The sequence below is a fragment of the Rhinatrema bivittatum genome, chromosome 2, assembly GCF_901001135.1.
Source record: "Rhinatrema bivittatum chromosome 2, aRhiBiv1.1, whole genome shotgun sequence".
Classification (NCBI taxonomy): domain Eukaryota; kingdom Metazoa; phylum Chordata; class Amphibia; order Gymnophiona; family Rhinatrematidae; genus Rhinatrema; species Rhinatrema bivittatum.
Window position 1 is genome coordinate 272628284 of NC_042616.1, and position 25652 is coordinate 272653935.

The 25652-nt window shown below is 43.1% G+C and overlaps 1 protein-coding gene across 2 annotated transcripts in view; it reads left to right on the forward strand.

Annotated features, from left to right (window-relative positions):
- Positions 1 to 25652, forward strand: part of POU6F2 (POU class 6 homeobox 2) — a 1096545-nt gene that overhangs the window by 1001603 nt on the left and 69290 nt on the right. The gene's annotated exons all lie outside the window — the stretch shown is intronic.

Sequence of the window (25652 nt, forward strand, 5' to 3'; positions counted from 1 at the left end):
TATTCCTTCCCGATCCATACTCTCATGCAACTCCAAAATAACACCACGGTATTTACTCCATTTGAGCCCAAATGTCTCGTTTATTTTCATGCACACTTACCTACAGTACCTGAATGTAATCCGCTCCGAAATGCCAAAAAGCAGAATATAAATTTAAAAAATTAAATTTAATAAATTAGATTAAACATGCTACAGCAGACAAAGGTTCCAGTTCAGAGGTCGTTGATACAGTTCAATAAAATCCCCAAACTGCAAGTACATCAATGGATATTAATACTCTGTGATGCAATCTGATAATCCACAAGAAAATGCTGCTCATAGCTCTGAGATTTTGCTAACAGTAGAACTGCTGCAACCCCGTGGTACTCACATAAGAATGGTTTGTCCCATGCCTCAGCAAGAGGAGTCCCAATAAATAGGTAGGCAGTTCCCTCCCTGGAGCTGTAGTCCCTCAGGTACTGGAACAGCGATCCCCAGGTGGCTGAGCTGTAGAGAAACTAAGAAAGTGAGTAGGCAGTATATACAGAGTTCTGCAACAAGTCCTTGATGGTAACACTCACACAACAGTCTCTTAAGGCAGCCCAGGAGATGGTATGCATTAGGCCCTCGAGGAGCGAGCACCTGGACCCAGGCAAAGCTCTGAGAGATAGATGGAAATTCACAATTAGGCCGATACAGTAAGGACGAGCAAGAAAAAGTGTGGCAGTGCCGGGCGCCCACTCGTTTGACGCACGCACATTTTGATTCACAAGCTGCTCGATTCAGTATTCAAATTAGACGCAAATCCAAGCGGCAGTAAACGAGCGTCCAAAGCATGTCAATGAAGCGGTAGGTGTTTGCAGTCCATTTTACTGTATAGAGCGGTATACAGCGCCTATACAGTATCCAGGGTGCGCTGGTACCTGTCAGTTGAAATGTCATTTGAAATGTCATTCCACCAGGTAGGTGAATGGTTCTTTTCTACATGATCGAAGGCCCCGCTGCCTTGAGCGCTATTCATGGACATCCAAGGTCGGGGCTTCCGTTCATGGACCCTCCCGCCTGTATCCGGGCGTTCATGATCGTAGGCCAGGTGTCCAAATTCGGGGCTTCCATTTATGGACGTCCATGAACGGAAGCCCCGACTATGGACGTCCATGAACGGACGTCCATGAATGGAAGCCCCGACCTTGGACGTCCATGAACAGAAGCCCCGACTTGGACGTCCATGAACGGAAGCCGGACGTCCAAAATCGGGGCTTCCGTTCATGGACCTTCCCGCCTGTATCCGTCCAAAGTCGGGGCTTCCATTCATGGACGTCCAAGGTCGGGGCTTGGACGTCCATGAACGGAAGCCCCGACTCAGGACGCCTAGCATACACCGGATGAAGGCGTCCGTAGAGGCGTCCGTATAGGCGTCCATAGAGGTGTCCATGTCTCTGCTGGACCACGGAACCTCAGGACGCCTAGCAGACGGATGAAGGCCTGGCAAGCCTCCCATCTCTCTGGCGTCCATACAGGTGTCCATGTCCAGAGCCTCAGAGACGCCCAGAGATGGATGGTACACTTGAACCCAAACAGAATACATACCTCCTCCGGTCTTGCTGCTGGGTTCTCTGGTCTTGCTGCTGGTTTCTCCGGTTGGCTGGGTTCTACAATCTGCTGAGCATTTCTCATTCGAGCATTTCTCATTCTGCTTCTCAACTGAATGAAAAATAGCGCCAGAGCCAATATATGCATGTTGTCCATGGCGCTGTCCGGTACGAAGCTGACTGAACACCACACTAATGCCAGGGTCAGGGTAGGCGGTAAATAAGCGGGTTAAAAAGGTGATAATTTTGGCGCACGTTACTATATTGGAGGGAATAGCTAATCCAATCATTAACATATCATATACATGGGGCGGGCGGAAAGGGATACACGTCTTTTTCTGCAAGCGATAAGGACGCGTAAAAGCCGATTCTGAATCACGGGTCCGCCTTATGCGCTCAAAACACGCATCCAAAGCTGGTTAAAAAACGGGCAAACACGGCCGCGCTTTACTGTATCGGCCCGAATGTTGTAAGCAGCGATGACTTCTTAGCAGAAGTGGTATGCAGGAGCAAGTCCAGGATGTGGGTCCTCGAGGAGCGAGTACTGGTTCCGGACTGCGACCTGAAAAAGAAAAAGAGAGAGCGAGGCCCCCGAGGAGCGGGTACCTCTAGCGAAGTCCGAGGAGGCAGAGTAGCTAGGGTTGCGGAGAGCGAATCCCATCCGCAGCGACCAGGCGGAAGCTAGGTAACCAATCCCTTGCTAACTCATCTTGTTAGTGAAAACGGAGACCTTAAATATCTGGAGCTGGTGACGTCATCTCAGGGGGACGTCCCTGAGATTCGCACCAATGCTGGTATATCAGTCGGGCCGCGCGTGCCCTTAGGCATCTGGTCAACATGGCGGCTTGCAGCATCGAGCCGGTCCGGGGACACCGGAAGAGGACAGCATGGAGACACCGCAGCAGCTAGCCTTCCATCAACCCCGAAGGGAGTCACCAATGAGGTGAGGTGGGCGGAGCGAAGACGTCGGGCAGTGACAGACACAACACCTGTCTCTACCTAAACTCTCTAGTCTATCAAGCAGACCAGTGATTTATCACATGTTCTGTTGTAGATAACCTTGTATATCTAATCATATCTGATTATGTGCCCTCCTTGGTGATCAGTGCTCCTGGGCTGATTGTAAATTGTGACTTACCTGTAATTTTAGTTCCAATTATACTTTTTTATTTTAATTCACCTTGAGACTATCTTAGAGAAAGGTAGAATATTAAATGTTTACACAGTATATAAATTATTTATTTACAAGATTTTATATACTGTCCTTCCAAGTATAGAACAGAACTGTTTACAGGCTAAAATTCAAATATAAAATCCAAATTCAAGTTTAGCACTGGAAGCCCAGAGTGAAGAAATTTAGTTGGAAAAAGATTCCTTTCTAGGCTGTATGAAGTTCCAGCATACAAACATGAACTTCAAACTTGTTAGTTGCATCAAGAGAAAACTTATATAACTGTGTCAAACAGCCCTCCAGGATACTCATCACTTGCGCCAAGGACTTCCCAAGATCTTCTAGGCTCACAGGCTTGAGAAGCTGAACTTCACTACCTTCTGTTGCCCCTCTACCATTCAGGTCCAGGGATACTGCCACTACACCTTCAAGGAGAAGAAAGCCCTTGGGTAAAGGTGGCAAACCGATTCCTTAGGACTGAAAGAAACTTCACAGCTTGGAGGGAAAGTCAGCCCATCTTCATCAGCTGCCCATATTGATGCTTAGGTAAAGAGTCCACCCACAAGTTCATAGGCCCATCTATGCTGCTAGAGATCCCACAGGGTACTTTTTGATTTTTCCTTTCCTCTTCCTTCCCATTTTGGAAAAAACTTGCAAGAAACAGTAAAAGAGAGAGCCAGTGGAGATTTCATTTGTAGCATCTGCTTGACCTGACCTATTATTATTGCTATTGTCCATATTTTGACAATGGTCCTTTGTGAGCCAACTGATGGCTTTTCCATCTTTCCAGGGTGAGCCTGTTTTAAGTTTGTCTCATGAAGATTTCAAAAGAACTTCATTGTTTCTAATATTCCATCTGAAGTCTAGTTCGGGAAAAAAACATTGTGTATTTGTTATCATGCTGCATAATCTATCTTTTCCCTTCGTGAAAACTCACTCAGCTTCTGAAATTCTATGGTGAAGTTGGAGAAAAATTAAGTGGTTTCTGCTTCTGGTATGATATGTTTTTTAAGCACATGGTCTGCTCGAGGATCTCATCATGATGCTGGTAGTGAAGAGTCAAGACAGCAGAAACAAATATGCGTAATATTGTCCCTGGAGAGGTTGCAAAAGCAGGACCCAAGCCATGTGCTCCACCACTAGATGTTTCTCTGCCGTTTCTGGCCTGAAAATTCTTTATTATCAGTTTCTTTGTAAAATGCATTTGCTTAGTCCCCTCCATAAGTCAGTTTTTTTCTGACATTATTATGACTCAAGGCAAAAAGTATTTATTTGCACATTATTCTCTTGATCTGATCCTCAGTTTTGTTAATCCATTATTCTGCATCTCAGATACACATAGCAATAATACAAGTCTTCTTTGATTTCTGCAGTCATCCGCTTTTGTATCTTTGCTTCTAAACCTGTCTCTTGATTTTTTCCATAAATTTTTACAGCTCACTTGTGGAATCTTCTGCTGTATCTAGCACAATATCTTCCAAGGTGCTACATTGGCCGCTCTTCTCTTCCTACAGTAATGCTGGCACCTCTGAGTCCTGTATCTCATCCGTTCCTGCTAATACTGCTTTGTTTGCTAACTCTCCATTCAGGGCACTTTTCTCCTTTCCTTTCTTGTTATTTTCTCATCTAAACACCTTCTGCCCCTTATTACTTTGTTTTAGAAGAATGCATTCAGGTCTTTCCAGAATGAAATAAATATTTCTCCTGCAGCTCTGGAGCTCAGCTCACATGTGTCCTTCCCTGTCTGTCAGGTGACCTTATGTTTCTGAAACATACGAAGACCATAGATTCTGCTAACGTTGGAAACAAGTCAATAAAATATTTCAGTCAGCCACTGCAGAAATAGTGTTTTTGTTTAAAGAAAACAAACTGTATTTTCCTAAAATTATAAAGATGTTGTTCACTGAATTAGCTTTAATGATACTATATCCTGTTAAAGAATTATTTTGGTCATTTATTTAATTTATATTCCACTTTTTCAGACACTTCAAAGTGGATTACATTCAGGTACAATAGGCATTATATTTTGTATCTGCAGTAAACCTTCCCCAACTGGGTTAATTCAGATTTCCCTGCCATTGTCCCAAAATAGTTTTTTAATTAAAAAAAGTAATGATAACTGCTTGTACAAAAGGCATACAAAATGAATTACAACAAAGCGGTATATTTTTCTTCTATATAAGATAACTTCTTAATGCAACTGTGGTTTTCCTCTGTGTCACAAGAGGTCTTACCCTTTACTTGAAAGTAGAAACATTTTCCCTCTCTAATCCATCATCCTTTCTCAACATATTCGGGGGGGGGGGGGTGTATCACCACATCTCCCTTACCAAAATGCCCTCACGTCCCCTTCCCTCCTGCTCCTCCTGTTCCTCCCATCCCCCACACCCATAGAATGCACTTCACTCCGTGGTTTTTTCAAGAGAAATAGAATACTTTATTGGATATAATTGGCCACAGGAAATTACGTAACAGATTGAAAATGTTAGATATTCAGTACATATGCAATCAAAAAATGTTCAAAACAACAGACAATAACTGTAACCTTTCCAACTCTATACACTTTTATCCTGGAATGGCCTCACCCTTGCCTGAAGAGACCAGCTCCCCAATTGAATATTAACACAAATGCATAATCTGCAACAGTTAATACTTTAGGCATGGGATTGGCCATGGAAGCCTAACCCTTTCTAGATCGTTCAGTGATGGAACGGAGTCATTAAAGCTTCATCCCTAACACTGTCTTCCAGTGCGTAGACCCCACTCCATAGAACAGCTGAAATCACTGGCATGCAAATCCCATCGGATGATGCATTTCATAGCTTTGTCCTGGTTGTTGAAGCCAGACCTGGCCATTACTCATAAGACTTTTCACATAACACAGTATAATGCTGGGTCAAGAGACTCTGCCTTGTTCTCACCCAAATAACCATAAGAAATTACTTTCTGTGTGTCTCAGATGAGGCCACTCCACCTCAGCCACTGGCAGTGACACCTCGCTAATCTGGGCACACCCAAACCTATGCTGCAGCCAAAACAGAACCTCAGGCTTTCTATGGCATTCTGCTAGTTGTTATTATCAATGCTGAGGCTGAACTCCATTTTGCCTGTATATTCCTGGGCAACACGCTATGATGAGGTCATACAGTATGAGTTCAGCTGATGGAAAACATGAACATTTGCATCCACCTGTTCAGCTTTTTGCAAGTTTTTTCATCTGTGTTATGCAACTTCTCACCATGCCATATCCTCTGAGGGATGACACAAGACCAATGTGGGCTGCAGAGAATAAACCCATGATTGGGATGTAGTCCCTTTGCATCTTCTAGACAAGCTCACTGTTGTGCATTGATGTGATGTCATTTTCTCCTACATGGAGGATAATGGCCCAGGGGGAATTTGTAACTTTTTTGCCTATAGTAACAATGGCATTAACTGATCCTACCACATCCCCTGCTGCCTCATCCAGAGTAGGGATATCCATCATTCACCATTCACCTAGAAGTTTGGCCAGTGCCCTCTTGAGCGCCTAGTAAACAAATGAATGCCCACAGATCCATAGCCAAGGGTCCTGGGAGGTATCTGATGCAAAGAAAACAGTAAAATGTCATTGGGAGGAAAAGGGTTGGACTGGTATTACAACACAAATGTACCAACAAAGGCCTAAGGCTACCTGCTGCTTAAGGCCTGACATATAATCTACAGTACACAGAATACTCACTGACATTGTGCATGATCATCTCCAGAGGAAAACGTAAGCACGCAGCTGTGGTAGCCATGTCTAAATTTAAATGTATCAAGCAAATCTTCAATACCTTCAAGAATTGAATCCGTGATAGGGGTGGCCTTCCGTATGAACTAAGATGAAAATACTATATTGAGGCCTAATAGACTGCTGCACTGGACAAATATGATGTTCCTTGAGGCACCTCAATATCACATTCTAGGACAATGTTATCTCTTAGCAGGCCAGAAGAGCCTGTGGAATGTGATGACTGGGCAATTAATTTGGTAACCCTGAAAGCTCTGAAGAATGCTAGAGGAAATGCTAGAGGAAATGCTAAAGAGACAAGTCTTGAAATTGAAACAGATTAGATGAACTGTGTTTAACAGTTTGCTCATATACTCATTGGTAATCGGGCAGCACTTGTCTCTACATGCTTGGGTCTCATTATCCACATCATGGAAAGCGCATTGGCCAGGTTATGACCCCTATAGCTTTAGCATAAAAACCAATCTCTGCCAGCCTGGAAGCTACTGTAGATCTAGACAGATACACAGTAGCATAGACAGATATACCATACAATACAACTTGTCTTGATGGGCAGTAGACACATAGCACCCATGCGCCTTGGAAATGTACGGAACTCAGAGAGGGCACTGATGTAGCATCTTCTGGTATTTCAGGAAAGGGAGTTCAGCACCATCTCCCACACCTCATAGGGCCAAAATTCCATGCCTCCGAGGGAAATCGGGTCCCTTCTGTGTCAGGAGATGGTACCAGGTATCTGAAATGGATCCACTTAAAATGGTAAAGAGTATCAGCAATAGCATTCCTCACCCCTGGTACATGTGAGGCACTGAAAGTAATTTCATGAAGTAGAAACTACAGGACAAGCTCTCTCAGTAATGAGATGATGCTAGGCATTCTAGCGGACATCTTGTTGATGGCCTCAACCACTGCCATATTGTCAAATCTAAAGACCACAGTTCTGTTGCACAGCCTATCATCCCGAATGTGTAGCACTACTAATATAGAGAACATTTCCAGGAATGTGATGTCTCTAGTAGCCCCACACTAGTGCCATAGCTCACTACACCAGGCACCCTGAAAGTAAATTCCAAACATCCCAGCACGTAAAGTATCAGTGTATTAATCAATCTCACTTTTGAATACAGGCAGAGCTGGCCATAAAGTCAGGCCACTGAACGCCTCCAGAAAAGTTACACAGACTTCCAGATCATCTCTGAAGGCCTTTATTATTCTTAGAAAATGGTGCCTCTTCACTGCTAGGCACCTGACAAACACCCTACTGATCAGGATGACCCTACATGGAAGTTAAGGAGTCCTATTACAGACTGGAACTGTTGCAGGCTTGCTTTTTTAGCCTGTCCCATATTGTTAGGATTCCTGGGTTTTGTGGACCTTTGGCTCGAGGTGAGGGTTGATGCAACCTGCGCGGAGGAGCCCCACAGGTCCTCACTGTCAGGAGGTGAGGGCAGCTGCAGCAGGGACATGGTAGTAGTGGTAGAGAGATAAAATGTCCTGCGTCACAGCCATGTGATCGCAGGGGCTTGTAGAGAGAATACTGTGAGGTATCCCAAGGAGCGGGGCAAGAGACATAGTTTGGAGGGAAGACATAGTTTGGAGACATAGTACTCAGGCAGAACTGGAGATGCAAGTACCAGAGCAGGAGCCTCCGACAGAGAAGTACTAGGCAGACCCCAAGGAGTGGGGAGCGCGAGACAGGAACTTCTGGAGGAATGAAGCACAGAATGTCCCGAGGGGCAGGACTGCATAGTGAGAGAGGCTCTGGTGTGATGACATAGGCTGACCCGAGGAGTGGGGAAGCCCGAGTCGAATCTCTGAAGTAGTGACGTAAGCTGCCCCGAGGAGCAAGGCTGAACATGGTGGAATCTCTGGCAGAGAAATGTAGGCACTGCCCTGAGGAGTTGGGAGGGGCAGACTACAGTCAATGGCGTAGGCACTGCCTCGAGGATCGGGGAAGCGCAGAGTACAGTCAATGGCGTAGGCACTGCCTCGAGGAGCGGGGAAGCGCAGAGTACAGTCAATGGCGTAGGCACTGCCCCGAGGAGCGAGGAAGCGCAGAATCGAGTCTCCAAAGCAGTAAGGTAGTTCATGGGGCAACCCCGAGGAGCAGGGAAGCCAGCAGTCAGGACCTCTGGAAGGCGCAAGGGCTATCCGAGGAGCGGGGAAGCTTGGAGACAAGGTCTCCAACTGGAGTGCAAGCAGGCCCCCGAGGAGCGGGTACCCGAGCCAGAGTCCAGAGCGCAGGTAGATCCAAGGCAGGAATCACAGGTCAGAGGAGACAGGAGCAAGCACCAGTAGGCAAAGGAACTCATTGCCAAGTCGATTAGCAATGGCCAAGGGATGTGCTTATGAATCCCAACCTTGTGATGTCATCAGTCGGGGATGCCCCTGAGGTTCCCGCAATTAGGCCTTTAAATGGAGGCCCGGTGGCGCACATGCATGCACCTAAGAAGCCCGGAGTTGGCGTGGGGGTCAGCAGAGCCCCGGCTGCCAAGAGGAGTCTCGAAACCCCGGAGGTATGCGGCGGTAGCGGCTAGCCCCAGCCGCAAGTTGACCCAGATAGGAGAGCAGGGCAACACATGACGTGAGATGAGTCGGTCGCGGCCGTCTGTGACCGATGGTCATAACATATATACTGCTATATCTCTCTCACGTCTTCACTTTATCTTGGGGAACATAAGAACATAAAAAATTGCCATGCTGGGTCAGACCAAGGGTCCATCAAGCCCAGCATCCTGTTTCCAACAGAGGCCAAACCAGGCCACAAGAACCTGTCAATTACCCAAACACCAAGAAGATCCCATGCTACTGATGCCAATAATAGCAGAGGCCATTCCCTAACTCAACTTGACAAATAGCAGTTAATGGACTTCTCCTCCAAGAACTTGTCCAAACCTTTTTTGAACCCAGCTACACTAACTGCACTAACCACATCCTCTGGCAACAAATTCCAGAGCTTTATTGTGCGTTGAGTGAAAAATAATTTTCTCCGATTAGTCTTAAATGTGCTACTTGCTAAATTCATGGAATGCCCCCTAGTCCTTCTATTATCTGAAAGTTTAAATAACCGATTCACATCTACTCATTCAAGACCTCTCATGATCTTAAACACCTCTATCATATCCCCCCACAGCTGTCTCTTCTCCAAGCTGAACAGCCCTAACCTCTTCAGCCTTTCCTCATAGGGGAGCTGTTCCATCCCCTTTATCATTTTGGTTGCCCTTCTCTGTACTTTCTCCATCGCAACTATATCTTTTTTGAGATGCGGCAACCAGAATTGTACACAGTATTCAAGGTGCGGTCTCACCATGGAGTGATACAGAGGCATTATGACATTTTCCATTTCATTAACCATTCCCTTCCTAATAATTCCTAACATTCTGTTTGCTTTTTTGACTGCTGCAGCACACTGAGCTGAAGATTTTAAAGTATTATCTACTATGATGCCTAGATCTTTTTCCTGGGTGGTAGCTCCTAATATGGAACCTAACATCATGTAACTTCAGCAAGGATTATTTTTCCCTGTATACAACACCTTGCACTTGTCCACATTAAATTTCATCTGCCATTTGGATGCCCAATCTTCCAGTATTGCAAGGCCTTCCTGTAATGTATCACAATCCGCTTGTGATTTAACTACTCTGAATAATTTTGTATCATCCGCAAATTTGATAACCTCACTCATTGTATTCATTTCCAGGTCATTTGTAAGTTCTATGTTATCAGCTATATATCATTACTTATATCTGTTGGATTGTAAAGCTTGTTGCTAATTTAATGTTCATTGTAAACCGAGGTGATGTTTGCTAACGAGCCGCGGTATATAAAAATCCTTAAATAAATAAATAAATATATATATATATATATATATATATATATATATTGAAAAGCACCAGTCCAAGTACAGATCCCTGAGGCACTCACTTTTTACCCTTTTCCACTGAGAAAATTGACCATTTAATCCTACTCTCTTTCCTGTCTTTTAACCAGTTTGTAATCCACATAAGGCCATCACCTCCTATCCCATGACTTTTTAGTTTTCTTAGAAGTCTCTCATGAGGGACTTAGTCAAATGCCTTCTGAAAATCCAAATACACTACATCTACCGGTTCACCTTTATCCACATGTTTAGTAACCCCTTCAAAAAAATGAAGCAGATTTGTTAGGCAGGACTTCCCTTGGGTGAACCCGTGTTGACTGTGTTCCATTAAACCATGTCTTTCTATATGCTCTACGATTTTGATCTTTAGAATAGTTTCTACTATTTTTCCCGGCACTAAAGTCAGGCTCACTGGTCTATAGTTACCTGGATCGCCCCTGGAGCCCTTTTTATATATTGGGATTACATTGGCCACCCTCCAGTCTTCAGGTACAATGGATGATTTTAATGATAGGTTACAAATTTTAACTAATAGATCAGAAATTTCATTTTTCAGTTCCTTCAGAACTCTGGGGTGTATACCATACGGTCCAGTCTCACTCGGACATCCAATTTAATAGCTAAAAATGCCAGGGATGAGGAAGATCCCTCTGTCATCTCACAGAGTATACCAAACTGTTGTGCCATACTCTGAAAACCTGAAAGTAAGGCTTTGCATTCATGGGAGTTCCTACTAATGGACAGAAAATCATCAATGTAATAAATGATTTTTTGACTCCCCCAAGACTTGGTTCACTTCCCAGTGCACTAACATACTAAAGCATTTGAAATGCACACATGATATGGAACAACCTATGGGTACACATTTTGTCAATGTAGTATAGGCCCTCAAATGTAAAGCCAAGTAGAAATTAATTTGGGTGCACTCAACAGGTGAAAGACCGATTCTGTATCGGCTTTTGCAAGCCTGGCGTTGGTATCAAATTTTCTGATGGTACAGACTTCTTGATCAAGGATAGAATATTGAAGGAACATAACTGTGGGTCAATGTGATCATTCACTGTTAGGTAGGTTAAATTGTGAATGACAACAAAATAAGGGATATAGCTAGTATACAATGATGTGAGAAAAATGGCTAACTATATAGAATGTGTATCAAGTTGATTATAGTATGTGTTAAAAATGAACTATATGTAAATATAACAATAGAGATAAGACCTCAGTTTTGGCAAGAGATCTGAATTAACAGAAACTTCTATGGCCAATAGGTCCAATCATCGGTCTTATAATCTCTAAAATGAATTTATTATTTTTTATAAAATTATTTTTATTGTAAACAATTGCTATAAAGCATACTTTTTTATTTTGACTTTTTATTTTAATTTTTAATTTAATTAATTTTTTATAAAATTAACACAATGAGGCAGCGATATAATAGATTTTAAGTGGATACTTTTTTTTCAATTGTTATTTATCTTGTTTGAAAATTAGAATGAACTAACACATTTCAAAAAATGTAAACATAGTATTGATGTTTAGCAACTTTGTAACTTGAAAGAGATGAAGTAGCGATTCTTTTACTCCATCAACAGATGATTGTAATCTTGCTATATTCAATTTGTCCCGATAAGGTAACAATGTTGCTATTCCAACAACTCGATAATCTTGAATTAATTGCTGAATGACTCAGTAAGTAAATCACAAAAATGAGCTGGTAATACTGTTGCAAGCTAGTTCAATCGCTTTCATTTTAGAGATTATAAGACCGATGATTGGACCTATTGGCCATAGAAGTTTCTGTTAATTCAGATCTCTTGCCAAAACTGAGGTCTTATCTCTATTGTTATATTTACATATAGTTCATTTTTAACACATACTATAATCAACTTGATACACATTCTAAATTGTGAATGAGTCAGAATTTACCATTTTCCTTCTTTGGTACGATTCACAAAGGGGGATAAAATCATGGGTGGCAAGGGGATGCTTGGGAAAGGTCCCACTGCTTTACCTAGAGCAACCTCCTTGCTGATCTTCTGCCTAACAACTGTCTCATGCTTTCTGAGAGATAGGAAATTGCACCAGCATCTTAATGATGAGTAAGCCTGGCCTAGGAAAATAATTGAAAAGCTGAAGGCAAAACCTTCATAAAGAAAGTTAATAATGTTGTGTGCAGGGTATTTGTCAAGCTACTGGGCCATAGCATTAAGCTTGACTGGAGATGGTGCTACTGCAATCAGATGATCAGTATGGCAGGTGAACCCATGCCAATCTGTCTCTAGGACTCCTATGCTGCAAGAACAGGTGAGGGCCTCCGCAACCAGCACATCTGTATCAGAACTTACAGGGTCCCAGGTGCACACACCCAAATTGAACTGCCTGCTGACTCACCTCCTCAAACTATGGTTAAGGTTTTTATTATCCCTTAACTGGAAAGTACTGGGCAACCAGTTACGGTTAAAAGAGTCTGAAAGATCTTTTCATCCAAATGTAAATTGAAAACCCTATGTTACCATGTGATACATTTACCCTCTGCCAAGCACTTTCTAAATTTTATATCATAATATAACTAAGCCCATCCTCCATAGCACTTGTGCCCATGTATAATGATGTCCAACTATCTTATCAGGTATGGACTCTGTTCTGGGGTTTTTTTCCTACTATCACGCTCACGTATATATGAAAAGCTGAAATCCAATTGTTAATGAATGTGTAGTTGCGGGGATTTTTCTCTTTCTCATCGCTCCCTGATGATTAATTCTTTGAGTCCCCATTAGCCCCATCCTGGTCCTTTATGAGCAAGCAGAAAATATCAATAAACTCTTTTTGCCAAATCTTATATTTATTTTCTTAGGAACCCCTTTTGCCAATGTATTCACCCCACCAATAGAATCTTCTTCAAATCCTGCCTTATGAGAATTCACAAGAGCATCTGCTCTTTTTTTTTTTTTTCCTTGGTCTCCCTTCTTTGATGCTGATCTTCTTAAGCCCATACTGCACTGATCTTGCCCTTCAAGACAGATTTCTTTTTACTAAATGATCTGGAAGCATTTCTCCTAACCTTAGCTAATGCTAGTTCCTCGTCGCTGAAATTAGTCATAGAAGAGTCAGAATGACAGTCAGATGTCACCCCATGAGGCATGTCACTGGAAGGGCCAGACCTACCCGAATCCAACAAAGAAATGGGGGAATGTTCCTTTCTATTTTCAGAGGTGTTCCTAGGTCTTGGCTTTGCCTGTCAAGAAGTCTTGAATTTCCTGACCTCCCTGACTGCCTCCTTATTGAAGAGGCACTGCCACACCTAGCCAGTCCCTTGCTGTTTCACTTAGTCACAGACCTTGTCGATTAGGATCTCCAGTTCCCTCTGATCAAGGGAATGCACTGATGCTATAAGCCACTTGGCTTGTTGAACCTCTCTTGAACCTTTGCTGGTGAAGTGGCTCTGGTCTGGCCTTTCTAAGCAGATGATGCTTTGGAAGGCGTGATTCTCTACTAAGAAAATAAGTAAACTATAAAGAACATACAGTAGGTCAGCAATTGGTACAGCAACTCTTAATTAGCCTGCTCCTTTTCTTTTTTTTTTAACCTGAAATTTAAGGAACATCAGGGGCGGGCATGGCAGCAAAGGCCCAGCCATAGAATGGGCCCTACTCCCCTACAAAGGGTGACATTGGCAGATAGAAATACCCATTTATATAAATATAATCTATATACACATGTGAGGTACTCCAGATATATACCTATGTAAAAAAAAAAAAAACCCAACAACTCATCAAAATGGCCACTACTAGCATGACTCTTACCCTTCCCACAATGACTGCTAGAAGCCTGATGCAAGACTTCCTCAAGATGGCTACTACTAGCCTAACAGCAAGCAAAAAGGAGCAGAGGAGTATAGCCAAATCACATGAGCAAGGAATAAGGAGGGTGTACCAAAGGAGTTCAAAAGTTCACTATCATGACTGGCGACTCGCGGGTTGGCCCCATGAGTCATCGCACTTACCCTAACATGGCAAACTCTCTTCACGGCAGAGACGCCACTCACCAGGCTGCTTGCTGCCATCCCTGTGAGGCTGTGGAACCTCCTCCTAAGGCGCACGCGCACTCAGCATCCTGCCTCTTAAAGGGACCACGGTGGGAAAGTCCCTGTGGCACATTTTGATGATGTCACTAGGCCCGTCTTATTTCAGCCTGCTTCAGACAACTTTCAGATGCCTCAGCAACAGGTTCCCTAGTCTCCTTGTTCCAGTGTGCATTGCTTCGTTCCTTGCCTTGTTCCTGGTTCCTTGTCCTGTTCCTTGTTCATTGTCTTTTCCTTGTTCCTTGTCTTCTGCCTTGCTCCTTGTTCCTGATTCTGTGCCTTTCCTTTATCCTGTCTGGCTCTTCCCTGTATGTCTCGTTGGTCTGTCTCCTGTTTCTTGTTCTCTCAGCTTGCCTTCCTGGACTTTGACCTTGGCTCTGGACTTGACCTCAACTCTTCTGCTGCCTATCATGACCTCCTGCCTATCTTTCAATTCTGCTGTCTGCTGCCTGTCCCGATCTCTGACCTGTCTTCTGATTCTGCTGTCTGCTGTCTGCCCTGACCACTGGCCTGTCTTTCGGTTCCGCTGTCTTTCACCTACCTGAACCTATGCATCACCTTGGATTCCTCTCTGGACTATCCTAGTGACCCGCCTAAGACCTGACGGCCACCAGAACCCAAGGACTCAACCTGTGGAAAAGGTGGCTGGTATAGGTGAAGCTCCAGTTGATCCTGTCTCTGGGTCTTGCCACTAGCTGTCAGTCCCACTAGGCAGGACCAACCACACTTCAGCAACAAAAGTCCACAACTCTGTCAAACCTTACATCCACTTTTCCAAATTCAAGATATTTATTAGAATTTATATTACATATCATAGAACATCTCAAGAGGGATGTAGTTCCATTGGAGAGGGTGCAGAAAGGGGCGACCAAGATGATGGGGTGCATGGAACGGCTCCCCTGTTGGGAAAGGCTGAATGGGTTGAGGCTGTTCGGTTTGGAGAGGAGATAACTGAGGGGGAATATGGTAGGGGTCTGCGGGATCATGGGAGGACTAGAACAGGTTAATGTGAATCGGTTGTCTGCTCTCTCGGATAAAGGAAGGACTGGGAGGCACTCAGTGAGGTTCGCAGGTAGCACTTTTGAAGCAAATCGAAGAAGATTCTTTTTCACTCGGCGCACTGTTGGGCTCTGGAATTCATTGCCAGAGGATGTGGTTGTGGCAGTTGGTGTAGCCGGGTTTGAAGGAGGTTTGTATAGCTCCTGTAGGAGAGATCCATAAACTGCTATTAATTAATAAGCAATAGTGGCTTGGGATCTATTTGGTGTTTAGGTGCTTGCCAGATACTTGTGACTTGGATTGGCCATTGTTGGAGGCAGGATGCTGGGCTTGATGGACCCTTGGTCTGACCCAGTATGGCATAACTCATGTTCTAACATCTGATGGACAGTAGTTATTAATTTAGACAGGTTATAAAGATACTCGACCCCCAACAAGATCCATGTTTCACAAAAAAAAAAAAAAATACTAGCCTAACCCAAACCCCTCTCCCCAACATGGCCCCTGTGAATCCTGTGCACAACATTGCTAAGATTGTCCCTGCTGGCACAAATCCCAAGACCTCTCCAATATGATTGACGAAAATTTAGTGCAGGACCTGACCAAAATGTCCACTGTTAGTACTGCCTAGAATTGACTAATATGACCATCAAAACTGGAGCAAGCAGCTCCCAAAAGATAGCCACAGGATGATGCTGGCCTCACCTACAATACTGCTTAAAAAGACATGGCAACTTCCAACAAAATATGGCTGTAACCACATCATGCTGAAATCCTAAAATGGGGCACTGGGATGGGTACCCTCTCCTCCAAGTGGCACCTTCTAGCCTGGAGGAAACCAAGACATAACCAGAGGGGGGTCTCCCAAGCCCAAACACCTAGGGCCATGCATGTACTCAAGGATAAGGTCCTCCACCCTCTCCCCACCATGGCACACTGGTCAGCAGCGAAGAACAAGAATGAACCAGTGATCCACAGGAGCATATCTCTCATTCAAGCCCTCCCTACCTGCTTTTATCTGTTACCTTTTTCTCTGAAATGGCATATTTTCCAAGGGCACACACAAAAAAATTTATACTGGAACTGTCTTCACTGGTACTTGCCTCCTCTTGCTGGTTTTACCCCAGGGGTAAGTCCTTTCTGTGGGGAGAAGCTGATGCTTATGGCCCAAGAGGGTGGTGTGAATCTTTCAACAGTGTGTGTCTATTTATCAGATGATGTTCTGTAGGGCTGCTGAACTGGGACACATGAGCTGGACACATGACTAGGTGATCAAATAATATTTTACTGATTTCATCAAAAGTTAAATCAATGTCCATTCATCAATAAACTGAAATTACTGCTGAAGGTTCTCCTCTCTCTGTGTAAATGTCTCTGGCTCAAGTTCCTCTTGTGATTCTTATCACTCCTGCACGGAATGTGTAAGATGCTCAGTCCCTGGGGAAAAATCGTACTGTGTGCAGGGATCTGATTATAACATGGAACGATCCTACTTGAGTCCACAATTGTTTTACTTTGCACCCAGCCTGTGTCTGCAACCCTGGGGGGAGTTCCAGTGGTGGGGCTCCAATTTTGGTCTTCTTCCTTCTTTCTCTAACCTCAGTTCTGATGACCTTTCAGAGGGAAAGGTCTGCAGATGACAATGATCAGACTATGCAGTCCAGTCTTTGAGGAGAGGAGGGGTGACAGAAACCTCCTCTCAAACAAAAATAGAAGTCCTTCAAACAAAAGTACAAAAAACCCTCAGAGGTGCTACTGTCACTGAAGTCCTTCTCTAACCTAGAAGGGAGCTAGCAGGTCTTCAGTGTCCCAGCCTCTGGATCCAGGAAATGGCCATCTCCAGGAAGAACTCAGTAAAAACAACTCTCAGTGATAACATCTTCATAAATAAAGTCTGTATCCTAAACTGGAGATAGATCCTTAACAAGGAGGGAGTGCCTAGAAATGGTTTTCCTCCAAAAATATACTCATTGAGGTGATAGGCCTCACTCTAAAGAAAGCACCCTAAGAACTCTTCACTCTTCACTCTCACTCTCCAAAACCCAAACTCAAAAGCCACATCTAACCGACTTTTAGCCTCCACTTATAGACAAAGGATCCACCTACTACAGCCTCTGAGGGAAATGCTGATAAGTAGTATTTCTTTTTACTAACTAACTTCTATGGTAGGGACCTAGGGTCATCTAGAGACCGACCAGGGGATCGCCACTTATATATATTTTTTTACCCTTCAGGTGCCCAATGGTCACCTGCCTTGTAAATTCTGCTCCAGATGTCCGATAATCAATAGAGATGTGCATTGGTGGATTTTTTTTCGTTTCGGGCTTCGTATTCGGGCCCCAATGGGAAGCTTCATTTTTCCCGCTATTTGGGGTTTTTTTGTTTTTGTGGGCCCCCAATTTTCGGGTTAGTGCACGCTAACTCCCATTAGCATGTATTAACATATTAAAGTTAGCGTGCACTAACAAGAAACTCGGTTTTCGTTGCCCACAAACCATGCTGAATTACACAATTTCACTGGTGACCAGACAAATAATTCGGTTACAGTTAGCTTGTGATGGATATTCAGGAGACAAATATCCCTCCGAATAATCTACTTGGCTAAAGTTATCTGGGTAATGTTACTTGGATAACTTTTAAACCTTACCAGCTATATTTGAATATAACCGGTTAGGTTTAAAGTTATCCATGTATATGTACTTGAATACCTTTTACCTTGACCGATTATAACCAGCTATAAAACACAGATCATCAGGTGGTTTTCCCCATTGTACATCTGGCCATTATGAAGGCTGCAGCCCCTGTACCAGAAACCCTTCCTCACTTCCTCTACTTCATCCCTCTAAACATATAGGGGCAGATTTTCAAAGGGGTACACGTGTAAGATACGCACGTAACCACCAAAAAGCTGCCCCTTCCACCCCCTGCACGCACCGAGCCTATGTTGCATAGGCTTGGCAGCACGCGCAAGCCCCGGGACATGAGTAAGTCCCAGGGCTTTCCTGGGGGGCGTGTTAGGGGCGTGTTGCGCCCGGAACATCATTGGGGCGGGGCCGCGGGCATGGTTCCGGCCCAGGGGCGTTCCGGGGGCATGTATGTGGCCTCCGGACCAGCCCCCGGACCGAAACATTGGCACGCCGGTGCACGCAAGTTATGCCTGCCACTTTTGTAATAAAGGTGGGGGGGGGGAATTAATTAGGGCCGGGGGCAGGTTAGTTAGGGGAAGGAAAGGGAAGGTGGGGGCACTGGAAAGAAAGTTCCCTCCGAGGCCGCTCCGATTTTGCGCAGCCTTGCGTGCGCCAACCCTGGATTTTAAAAGATATGTGCGGGTACGCGCGTATCTTTTAAAATCCGGCGTACTTTTGTTTGCGCCGGTTGCGTGAACAAAAGTACGCGCGTGCGCACTTTTTAAAAATCTGCCCCATAGAGCGGTGAGAGAGAAAATAGAAAATAAGCAATCCCTTCAAGGAATAAGAGCACATACAGAAATGGCCAGATGTACTACAAGGTTTTTTTTCCCATTGTGTGTTAATGGGAAAATTCTTAGTAAATAGGATGTTATTTGTTTTTATTTTAATATAAGAATATCTGTTACTCTCAGATATATTATAGTCATGAAGGGTGCTGGTATTTTAAACTCAATGAAATTGAAGCATAAGTGCACAGTAACTCCCTTAAGATTTATTTTATTATTTGAAAAAGTTTATAGCCTGTCTATGCAACACCTGTTGCTCTAGGTGGGTTACAATTCTTAAAACATTGATAAAATCACACATAAAACATTAACAAACTAGGCTAGCATTCACATATGAAGAGTATAGACCAAGAAGTAGATGGGAACTGATTCAATGACTATATGTATTTACTTTAGTGACTTACAAAAGTAAGGCCCAGTGCTTCCAGTAGGTAAACTAGGGGGTCAACTAGAGCAGCAATCATTAGGAGGCGGCAAAGAGCAGCTGCGTGAGGCCCCAAGCGAATCCCATCCCGCTCAAGGCCAAGATTAGGGAAGAGGCTCAGCAGGGCCATGAGCAGCTGAAGATAGGTTCTGCAGCCTGCAAACATAGCTCATTCTGCTCGCGGCCGAAGATTAGTTCCAGCAGGGCCACGGGTAGAGCCCATCCTGTCCAGCAGATGACAGAGAGAGGCCTGGGAGATCCATGGGCAGAACCCATCCCAGTCATGGCTGAAAATTAAAAGACAGGCCTGGCAGAAACGTGGGTAGAGCCCATCCAATCTGCAACAGAGGAGAGAGGCCTGGGAATGGCCGAAGACATAGAAGAGAGAGAGAGAGAGAGGCCAGGGAGAGCTGGGGATAGAGCCAATATCACCTGCAATAGGAAGAAGAAAGAGAGGCCAGGCATGAGAGACCAAGAGAGCCTGTGAGTTTATGTTAGTAAGATAGAGATTGGAAGGGTGTGTATGAGTATGAAAGGGTGCTTCTGTATGTGTGTGTGTGTGTGTATGTGAGGAAGTGAGGATGCCTCTTTGTGTGTGAGAGAGGAGTGAGGATGCCTGTGTGTGAGTGAGAGATTGGAAGCCTTTGTGAGAGAGTGAGAATGCATATGTATATGTGTGAGAGAGGGATCCTGTGTGAAGGCATGTGTGCGAGAGAGAGAGAGGGAGCCTATGTGAGGATGTACTTGTGTGCAACAGACAAGAGAAAGTATGTGTGAGAGAGTGTATGAGAGAGAGACAGAGGGAGCCTCTGTGAGGGAACGTGTATGTGAGTGAGAGAGGGAGCTTGTATGAAGGTAGTGTGTTTGAGTGAGAAGGATTGTGTGTGTATGAGGGATTGAGGGCTCGTGTGTGAGAGAGATAAAGGAACTGTGTAAGGATATATGTGTGCAAGAAACAAGAAATCTGTGAGTGTGAGAGAGAACGAGGGGGGTCTGTCTGAGTGAATGAGGGTATGTGTATGGTGAGGAAGAGAAGGTGTAAGAACAACAGAGCATGTGTGTATGTGTGTGATAGAGTATGCATTTGTGGGAGAGCTGTGTGTATGTGTGTGTTTCTATGTGAAAGAGAGAACAAATGTGTATGTGTATATGTGAGAGAAAGGAGAACATTTGGGGGTGAGGTCCAATCCCTGGACCTCACCCCATCAGCTAATCCATGACAATTTTGGGGCATCTGAAAATCAAAAGTTCCCAAGTATGAAGAGTGGTTGATTTTATATCCTTATTAGTTTTAATCATTGGATGTTATTTGATGTGTCTGCTGTTTTTCAATATTTTTTTGGGGAGATTGGGACATTTTGTTTTTAATTTTTCAGAGTTTTTAATTCTTGGATGTCATTCTATTTGTTAGCTATTTTGAAATATTTTTTTTAATAGTATGGTTTCACTGTTATTGATGTTTTATATTTTTTAATTTATTTGATATTTTATGAAGTGTTTTTGTTTTCCCATTGTTGTGCTGCATACAGAGTCTAGTATTGTGGTTTCCAGTTCAGATTTTGTGTGAACATTTTTAATTTTTACTTTATGGTCTCTTTATTCTGTATTTGGTGAGGAATTGTCTGTGTTCTGCACGCATGATCGAACTTGAGGTATTCTGCTAGCGTGTAGTTTCTGTGTAGGGTTTTATAGCAGCTAGGCTTGTTCTGTTTTCTAATAGGAGGTGTAATGGTGCTTTAGGGCCTGGTGTAATATTTACAGCATTGCCTTTTCATAGGTAGGTTTGTTACTATTTGAGTATTAGCAGTTGCTGTTGTTTTGGTATGGGAGATTTACTATATTGTAATTGTAATTCACTTTACTCATGGCTTTGAGTGCCAAGCCTTCACCTAACAGGTGTTACAAAAGGCCTAATACCATATGGGTTCCAAGTGTCTTTTTTGCATTTTAGCAAGATTTTCTGGTTGCCATACACTGCTGTAAAAGATATTTTTATCTCAGAAAACTGAATATCCTTTTCCATGTAAAATGTGTTATTATAAATGCTTAAGTTTTACTTTTGTGGGTGGGCTGAGGGCGGGGGATTTCAGGGCTGAGGGGAGAGGCACAAGGCTGAAGGTTCACTTAATAGTCTTGCACCATCCGTGACAAAGTATATAGTTACCTTAGAATGGATCAACTAAGCAATGTATTCTACGCACACCATAAGCAGAATGCCTACTTAAGCATTACCATTCTGTGACTGTTACACTGAAACCTGAGAAAGCATTTTTATATTTGGAGGCAAACATTTCTGTTACTGAGATAACTAGCGCAGCATTTTTTTTTGCCTAAAGGGGAGTAGCACTGCAAACTGGTACAATTATATGCCCAGAGCTGACACATCAAGGCCATGTCCTTTACCAAAGTGGGGGAGCAAAGAGATCCTTTATAAAATATCCTGCTGACAGGGTATGAATGGATTTTTCCTCCTATTCAGTAAAATTTGTTTATGTGAAAAAAAAAAAAAATAGCCAATGGAACTTTATTGCAATACCTGCTGTGCTTCTACAACTCCCGGTTCTGACAGAACTCGTTCAGTGATGTGCTGAAGAGGGCTTAGGAGGCCCCCCAGTGGCTCCTTGTTAAATTAATTTCTGAAGACAAAGTGTGCCTTGCCAATGGAAGCACAGCTGGTAAAAAAACTCTATGATAGGACATTAGTAGTGACCCCAATCCTTTCTTGAAGTAACTGGTAGCAAATCACTAAACTTGCTGAAGTCTTCCTGGGCCATTAAAATGATGGCATGGGCTCTGGTACTGTAAAATGCCCCTTGACCTGACCTTGTTATACTTTAAAATATGAAGATGCCGACAACATATGCCCAGCTGGCATACGTCAGATCTCTTTTTTTAGAAAAATTAACTTTGAGCCCAACTTTCAAAGCTGTTGGTGTTTGCCCATTTATACATGTATATGGGTACCCGCAAAGTTGCCACTGTACTTTATAACCGGTGCAGAAAGATTATCAAATGCTCGCGTATGTAAAAACCGCCCAAGTTCAGACTTATTCAGATAAATGTTGATTTATCCGGGTAAGTAGCGGCATGTGGCCAGATAACCAACAAGCCTTATGCTCAACTTGATGCAACTCCAACATTACTTTCTGCATCAGTGGCAGGGGGTGGCAGGAAATTTGAATCAAACAGTTACTAACAAGGGCCCTGAACTTGGTGGTTGGTGAAATAGATAAGTATGGGAAAATAATGAAACAGATAAGTATGGGAAAATGTGTGGGAGCTTGCTGGGCAGACTGGATGGGCCGATTGGTCTTTTTCTGACATCATTTCCATGTTTCTATGATAAGTCCGAAAATTTCTACTTAGACAGACGAGAGGGCTTTTCAGACTTATCCAGCTATACAGGCTGTCTGCTACTTAGTCAGATAAATCAGAATATACTGGGAAAGCGGCACTGCTTATCCAAATAAGTTCAAATTTATTTAAGTAGCGAGAATGCCGCTACTTAGCTGAATATGCTGCAAATTAGTTGGATAAGTATACGCATGCATATTTGTACTTCCAATTTTACAAGGATACATGTGTAGATTTTAATTGTGTTAATTTGATGCTTTTACCCCCCATAATTGGGGGGTAATTGGCTTTTTACACTCGTAAATTAGGGTATTGCATAACAGGCGCGCGGCAATGAAATAACCAGTTTTATCACTTAGTCTACCAGTTTGCTCAGTCCATCTGCAGCTCTTCATCTCGAAGTCCTCCCATTGCACCCAGACCCTCTACCCACTCATTTTTTCTCTTTAATGATGTTTATGAGTACTTGTACCAGATTCTGAGCAGAAGTAAATATGTGCAAGTAAGACACATCTGCGCGTCACTTTGCAGGTTTTAAAATAGCAACTTATTTGCGAAAATATTAGCCCTGTACTGGAACGCCTCTGTACGCCCTTTCTTAAACATGCGAAGTTATTCATTGACCCCAATATACGCATGTAAGTTGCAGCTTTGAAAATAGCATGTATTCACGTATCTACTATTTTATGTATGCAAGTGCCTCATTTTTGTGTGTGCCACATTTGAAAAGTCACCTGTTTATATTCTATTAAGAACCTGGATTTATTTCACCAAATTAGTGGTGTGAATGCCCTGCAGGCATTTATTAGGGATGTGCATTTGTTTAGAAACGAATGCTAATCTGAAGTGAAAATGGCCATTTTTGTTTCATTTCCTTAAAATCTGAAACAAATCAAACATCGCCTTGAAAAACCTGAAACTATTCATTTTCATTTGTTTAGGTAAGCTGTGCGCTGGAGGACACACTATTTTCTAAAACTACTCAAAATGAAAATAAATAAAAAATCAAAACCCCCAAAATGAAATTTGGGCTAAAAATGAAAAAAAAAAAACCCAAACCAAAATGACAATTTTAGCCATTCACATCTTTCGCATTTACCAGCTCTTTTGTTATGTGGGAGTATCATCTGTATTTTAGGGTCTGTGATATGCAGTAGCTATATTAATGGCATGAATCCCCACCAAAAAGATTCTTGTATATACTTGTATTTGTGCCAGGTGTGCTGTATTTACACTTTACAATATATAATGGATTAATAAATGTATTGCTTGCTTTGTACTAAGCAGCTCCATAAGGATATACTCTGCTCATTTTAAATAACTTAGGCCTGGATTCACCATTTTATCACAGAATGGTGAATCCAGCAAAAACGGGGGGCAGGGGGGAAGTGAGGGCGGACCTGCAAAAGCCGGCAGCCTTCGCACCACCGCGGTGTTTTCGCTGCCAGCTTTCGCACCCAATAGCGCCACCGTGAAAGGTGGCACTATTGGCTGCACTACTGGCGACGATAACGTTACTAACCTTATCGCCGCCAGCGAAGACACCGCCTCCTCGCTGCCCCAACTCCTCCTCTCGCCGCCCCGACTCCGCCCCAGCATGCTATCGCATGCAAAAAGGGCCTTTTCACGTGCGATAGAGGCTTATTGCATGCGATAAGCCTTTGAAAATGACCCCCTTAGTTTGTCATATTTGTCTGAGAGCCTTCACAGGTTTTCTTGTTTTGAGTGGTTTATATGAATTGTTAAATAAATTAATTAATTAATTAATTAATGAACAAATAGGTTTGGGCTTCTGAGAGTCTTCTGAAAGCTCTAAAGTCTTCTCTAATTAACAATTCATATCAGGTTAATTTTGTATTATGACAAGGCAACCTTAAACCATAATGAAAGATTTTGTTATGCTTTGTTTTTTTTTATTCCTCTGGGAAGCTGAGATGCATGGTTTTCAAATTATATAAGGCATAGGTTCATGTGACAAAATAAGTCCGGAGGAATTGACCATTAAAAAATCTTGATAGAGTAGAAAACAGCTTACATTGCCGCTACCTATTTTTTCCTCTGTATTTATTTATTTACTTGGGTTTTCTGAATTACTTCCATCTGTCTTATTGCTCACCCAGTCATAACTTCTTGTTTGCTTCAAGTACTGACTTTATGGCATCAACTTTGTTGAAAACTTCAGCGTTAGCTGATTTGAACTCATTCTCTTTTGTGCAACATCTGATAATTCTGTTAGAGTTTGAATGAAAATCCGGTTGTCTGAACAACCACTTCCATCACTGCCAATGAAAATCCTGTGGTGTTCTTTCTCTTCACGAAGGTCTTCCATTTCCTCTGTTTGTTGGCATAAGGAAACAAAAATTGGTTGGGTTTCTGTGCGGGACAAGCAAAAGCTACTGGTGAATGGTGAAATGATTAAGCAGCATGTGGAAGTCATGTATGGAACATGCATATAGTCTGTCCTGTGCTCTCATTTTAAACAGCCAAGGTTAAAGTCCAAAAACACAAACTTGATTTTCAATGCAACTGCTGCTCAAAAATGACTTCTTGAATTCTGTGGCCTTTGTGGAGCATTAATTAAAATGGAAAGTTCCCTGGATGTTTGCAATCCCACTTGTCACTATTGATCCCATTCCACTTGTCACTATTGATCTGCTAAGGACCGAGAGTGGGTATAAAATGTCAAGGTTGCTAGCTCTGTACAGTGGATACACCAGACTTGAAAGCCATCATGAAATATGATAAGGGGAGGGGGCGGGGGGTTACGTCATCAACTTATGGCTTAACACAAGTGATTTGACAAACATAACATTTTTTGCCACAGGCTATTGTGTTTTCACAAATTCATGCTACAGCTTGTGTTAGCTTGTTGGTTCCCAGAAATCATTATTGTATACTAATCAATCTTTCTCAACATATGTAAAA